At 47.5% G+C, this 5,978-nt stretch overlaps 1 long non-coding RNA gene across 1 annotated transcript; it reads left to right on the top strand.

Moving 5' to 3' along the window:
• Positions 1–3,067: 3,067 nt before the first annotated feature.
• LOC122132508 lies at positions 3,068–4,337 on the top strand. Its single transcript, XR_006152211.1, has 3 exons — positions 3,068–3,930; positions 4,014–4,076; positions 4,271–4,337. It is a non-coding gene; the product is annotated as an uncharacterized LOC122132508 (long non-coding RNA).
• Positions 4,338–5,978: the final 1,641 nt, after the last annotated feature.

Raw genomic sequence — 5,978 nt, 5'->3', positions numbered from 1 at the left:
GTTCCAGCCAATTGTTCTCTTAATGTAGGCCCCTTTACATCTGCCTTTCTGGAACCTTTGCCCTATGGCCAAGGTAGCTTACCAGCTAACCTTCTCATCTCTTCTGCACTTTTGCCCATTATGCGGGGAAAGGTTAATATCCCAGTAGTCAATGTTGGGGTGGAGGACCAGTGGCTCTACCCCCGCACTGTGCTGGGAACCCTTCATGTAGTGGACCCTCCCCTTCTGCATAGCCCTGAGAATGACCAGGTGGCAGTCATCCAGTCAGCCGAGGCAGGCAATAGGACCCCATCTGAGTTGTCTAGTTTACAGTGGCCGGACCTTTCCCCTGGTGAGCAACTGGAAGTAAGGGCCCTGCTAGAGAAGTATCATCTGGTGTTCAGTCAACATGATGGTGACTTAGGATGCACAACTCTTGTCCAGCATGAAATTCCACTGTTGGATGATGCTCCAGTGCGCCAACGTTATCGCCGCCTGCCCCCGTCACAGTTTGCTCTAGTTAAGGCCCATATCCAAGAGTTGGTTGACAAAGGTGTAGCCCGACTGAGTTGCAGCCCATACGCTTCCCCGATTGTGGTAGTCCAAAAAAAGGATGGAACAATTCGTCTCTGTGTAGACTATAGGCAGCTTAATTCAAAGACTAGGAAGGATGCCTTCCCTCTCCCAAGAATTGAAGAATCTTTGGACGCACTTACAGGGGCAAAGCTGTTCTCAACTCTTGACTTAGCTTCAGGCTACAACCAAGTCCCCATGGCAGAGAAGGATAAAGACAAAACTGCGTTTTGCACCCCGTTTGGCCTCTTCGAATTCAATCGTATGCCCTTCGGGCTCTGCAACGCACCCAGTACGTTCCAAAGGTTAATGGAACGCATTTTTGGTGATCAGAGTTTTGATTCGTTGCTACTGTACTTGGATGATATAATTATATTTTCATCCTCCTTCCACCAGCACCTGCAACGGTTAGAACTGGTCCTCAAGCGCCTCCAAGATCATAACCTGAAGCTGAAACTGAATAAATGTAATTTCTTTAAGGCTGAAGTAAAGTACCTAGGTCATGTAATATCAGCGAATGGCGTTGCGACCGACCCTCAAAAGATACAGACTGTGCTAGAATGGAAGCGCCCTGACACACTCACTGAGCTTCGCTCCTTCCTTGGCTTTGCCTCCTATTACCGACGCTTTGTGGAAGGGTTCACAAGGCATGCCGGCCCATTGCATCAGCTGGTGGCAGAGGTTCAGGGGAAGAGCAAGAAGGCTGTGAGGGGTTCCAATGCCAAGTTGGGGGGCCATTGGGACAACCACTGCGAGTGTGCCTTCCAGGCCCTAAAACAAGAACTGGCTAATGCCCCTGTGTTAAAATATGCAGATTTTTCCCAGCCCTTTGTGCTTGAAATTGACGCCAGTCATCATGGCCTAGGCGCTGTGTTGTCACAGGAGGTGGAGGGAACAAGAAGACCAGTCGCATTCGCAAGCAGGGCTCTACGGCCGTCTGAAAAGAACATGTCCAACTACAGTTCAATGAAGCTGGAGTTTGTGGCCCTAAAGTGGGCAGTGACGGAGCGCTTCCGTGAGTACTTACTTGGAGCCAAATTTGTGGTCTACACGGATAATAACCCACTCAGCCATCTGCAAACAGCGAAATTGGCTGCAGTGGAGCAGCGATGGGCCTCTCAATTGGCTGCGTTCGATTTTGAACTAAAATATCGTCCTGGAACAGCCAATCGAAATGCAGATGCTCTATCCCGTAAGACCCCTGACCTAAGCCCACAGTTTATCACAGCTGTGGCTTCGGGCATTGCTGTCCCCTCAGGAATAACTCCCTCTATAGGAATGACGAAACAGCACGGACCAGTAGCAGTGGCCTCAACAATAGATGCTGTCCCCATTCGTCAACCAGCTGATCTAAGAACGCTACAGGCCAAAGATCCAGTAATAGGGACTTTCCGGGCCTACTGGAGGAGAGCACAGCCACCAACGCGACAGGAAAGGGCCAAGGAGGCAGGATTAGTACTGGAATTGGCCCGACAATGGCGCCGGATACGAGAGAAGGACGGCATCTTGTACCGAGAAGTCCAAATGCCACCAGCACGGGAAGTGAAGCTGCAGTTATTACTGCCAACAGCATTGCATAAAGAGGTATTAACAAGCCTGCACGACGACCATGGCCACCAAGGGGTAGAGAGAACGACCGAGTTGGTGCGACAGCGCTGTTACTGGCCGAAGATGCGCCACGATATTGAACAGTGGTGTAAGCAGTGCGACCGTTGTGTTTTGGCCAAGGGAGTGATTCCAACTCTTCGCACCTTCTCCGGTCATCTCTTAGCCTCTAGGCCTCTGGAGATCATAGCAATTGACTTCACTTTGATGGACAGAGCAAGTGATGGCTATGAGAATGTCCTCATTGTAACTGACGTTTTTTCAAAATTTACGCAAGCCTATCCCACCACCAATCAGCGGGCAGAGACAGTAGCCCATATGCTCACAGAGAGGTGGTTTTATTCCTTTGGGGTGCCCAAACGGATTCATTCTGACCAAGGCCGATCTTTTGAAGGGGAACTACTAAAACGGCTGTGTAAATTGTATGGAATACAAAAAAGCAGAACCACCCCATACCATCCTCAAGGAAACGGGCAGTGTGAGCGCTTCAACAGAACACTCCATGACCTCTTGCGGACTCTCCCTCCAGAGAAGAAAAGAAGATGGCCTAAAGCACTCCCACACCTATTGTTCGCTTACAATACCTCAGTCCACCAGTCCACCGGCTACTCGCCGTATCACTTAATGTTTGGGCAGAAACCTCAACTGCCTGTGGACTTCCTGTTGGGCCTAGTGGGAGAAGACCCAACGAGTGTTCATCCTGAAGACTGGGTCACCACCCATGCAGAAAATTTGGCGGAGGTGTACACTAGTGCCAAGAACCATCTGGACGCAGCAGCTGCATCACGAGAACGACCTGGGTTACCCCCACCTCTTCTCACAGAAGGCACAAGAGTGTACAGAAAAAGCCATCCACAGGGCCGACACAAAATACAAGATCATTGGGATCCCAAAGTATATAAGGTGGTGAAATGCTTTGATGAAAAGGGATTGGTCTATCACATCACCCCGGAAGATGGACGGGGCCCGGACAAAAACATCCACCGCTCAGAGCTGAGGGTGTTGCCCTCCCAGGCCCCACAGTCAATCCAAGCGCCCTCAGACCAGCTAGTAAGTGACATGAGTAATGAGGGGAGTAGAAGTCCAGGTAGTGACAAGGAAGAGGAGGCAGTATGGATCCACTTGCTACCTCATCCACAATCCGAGGCCATACCCAAGGATATACCAGAGCATGCCGGGACTTGGAACCAGCCACAAACACTCACCTTCCGGTCCCAAACAGATGGCACTCAAGAGAACCAAACCCCGCCAGAGGTAGACATTGGTGCAAACTGGACCCTCCCAAACACGGAACAGGAACGTTCCCAAGGTCCAAGCAGCCCTCAGGAAGACCCATCAAGACGGCCGAGGCGAACACAAGCCGGCCAGCACTCAAACCCCTTTCGGTTGCCTCGGTCTGCCACCCAACAGCTGGAGACTCAACAACACTCCATTTCTTATGTCTCTCCAAACTGCTATTATAGGCCTTGGGATTAACAGGCACCGGGACGGTGGCCTTTTAAAGTAGGGGGAATATGTGACGGGTGGAAGGGGTTGCCCTTAGCAGGTGTACAGCCCGTCACCTGATTGTGCCTGGTGCACGTGACGTGACGTTACACGGTAGCTCACAGTGACCCGCACTTCCTATTTGTTTTAAATGCCATTCACGCGGCAAACGCAGCATGTTTGGTTTGGCTCTGTCGGCGGTGAATATTAAGCACAATACGGATCTGCTTGTTCGTTGGAATATAACGCCAGTAGGATTGTGAAGTGTTGCCTCTAACAGACGAACAGGTAACTCATTGTTTTCACTGTTGTGTATGCCGTGGCATGAGACGCGTTGCAATGCATCTAATTAGCAACTGCGTTTGTTGTAGTTTTCACACCTACAACGCATTTGGAACACTGGCGTCTTAACATCGCATGCGGGATTTTATGAGGTATTTGGAATACATTTTAAAAGAACCAGTCTTTATATTAAATGGCTCAAAGTTTACTGTATATAATGAATTGTTTTTAATGAATTGTGAATTGAATGTTTACTGGGACAATGAATTGTGAAATGGCTACAATGAATTGTGATTTGAATATTTACTGTGTATAATGATTATAGCTCTTTGTCCTTTGGTTCTAGGAACACTGTATATCACTGTTTTTCCCATAGCTAATTTATGATGAGACAAGCACTTGAATTGAGCTACTAGTCTGCATAGTGTTGCTGTAAAACCACCTTCCGTTTACTTGTTTGTTGTCTTGGCGAGTTTTATTTTCTTTCTGTTTTATTCCTTTGGGTCAGTCGTAGCTGGGGCTATCATAGAGGGGAGTCCTTATCCGCTTGCAACTTGTGTGTGCTGTGCAACGCCCGCTACTAGGGGCCGTAGTGGGAAGTGTGTGATTTGTGGTGTAGTGGATAGCCATTGTGACTTGCCGTTGGTGTGGTGTGTAGTGGTCTAGTATCAAGATTGGCTACTTGATACAAACCCTTTAGTTAGTCTTACCTCTAGGGTGGGCTTTAGCCGCGACTGACCTACTCTTACCCTCGCCCTTAAATGTCTGCCCTGAACAGGGCTGTACTTCTTTCCTTTTATGATTTGGATTATCAGTGAATACCATACCGTCATTATCAATTATAGGCATTTGTCTAGTCTCATTTACACTGTCTGCCTTGTGTACATAAACCATCACTTACTTATTAAAGATATATTTATGGTGGTACACAGTCTCCTCCACTCATTTCATTCCTTTGGAAGTAAGAACCGGAACACAGGGGAATAGTGACCTTGGTGAGGTTACATAAACAAACAAACAGGTAGTGATACGATTTAGTAATTCGCATAAAACTAAACAACACTGACCTTCTGTAGAAACTGCAACTCCAGTAGAGGTCTGAGAGCCAACTTCATTCTCTGCCTCACAGTAGTAAAGTCCACTGGAATCAGAGGTCACATTGAAGCTGATGCTGTCACCTGTGCCCCTAATAAGAGATTCAGCTCCAGTCCTCATATACCAGGTGTAGTTGTGCACTGGTGGGTTGGCATCACTGCTGCAGGTCAGAGTCACAGAACTGCCCTCCACTATTTCCCCAGGACTGATAGACACTGAGACACTCTTTGGCTTGTCTGTTAAATGTGTGGAAGTTTTATCTTAATAATTACCAAAAGCAAGCATTTGACATATGAAGACATTTCATTGATGTATCTGATTTCGGTAGCAGTTAAAACATATAGACCTACAAATAAACACAATATATTTTACATGGAAAAAGTTTTGAACCATATTTGTACACACCTGTACACATTTACAGTCAGTTGTAATAACTTACATCGGACTTTGACAAACACATCAGTGGAGAAGAGACTCTTGTGTCTTCTAACAGCACAGGAGTAACTGCCCACATCCTCACTTCTGACTGGGTTCAGATGCAGCCTGTTGTCTCTGGTTGTGTGTTTCAAGGTCACAGGCTGTCCGTTCTTGTACCAGATGAAGGTGGGGTTGTTACTCAGAATACAGGTTGTATTACAGGTGAGTGTCACTTTCTCTCCCTCTTTCACTGCTTCAGGAGTTATCAGCACCTGCAGAACTGGAGGACATATTATGTGTAGGGGGACACAGTGCTACGTGTACACACATGGCATTATCAAAATAGTTAAAGGGCCTACCTGTAACAGAGATGTTGACTCCAGGTAATCCAGAGTAATCCTCACCCTGTTCTGTTGCAAGGTTGAAGGCATATTCTCCAGAGTGACTCTCTTTCATATCTTTCAGTCTCAGGGTACAACTATTCTCTTTATTCCCAAAATACTCTGTGTGGTGTTGATAGTCTTTATCTAAACGTAGGTCTA

Source organism: Clupea harengus, unplaced genomic scaffold (genome assembly GCF_900700415.2).
Source record: "Clupea harengus unplaced genomic scaffold, Ch_v2.0.2, whole genome shotgun sequence".
Classification (NCBI taxonomy): domain Eukaryota; kingdom Metazoa; phylum Chordata; class Actinopteri; order Clupeiformes; family Clupeidae; genus Clupea; species Clupea harengus.
This window is presented reverse-complemented; position numbering and strand designations above follow the sequence as displayed.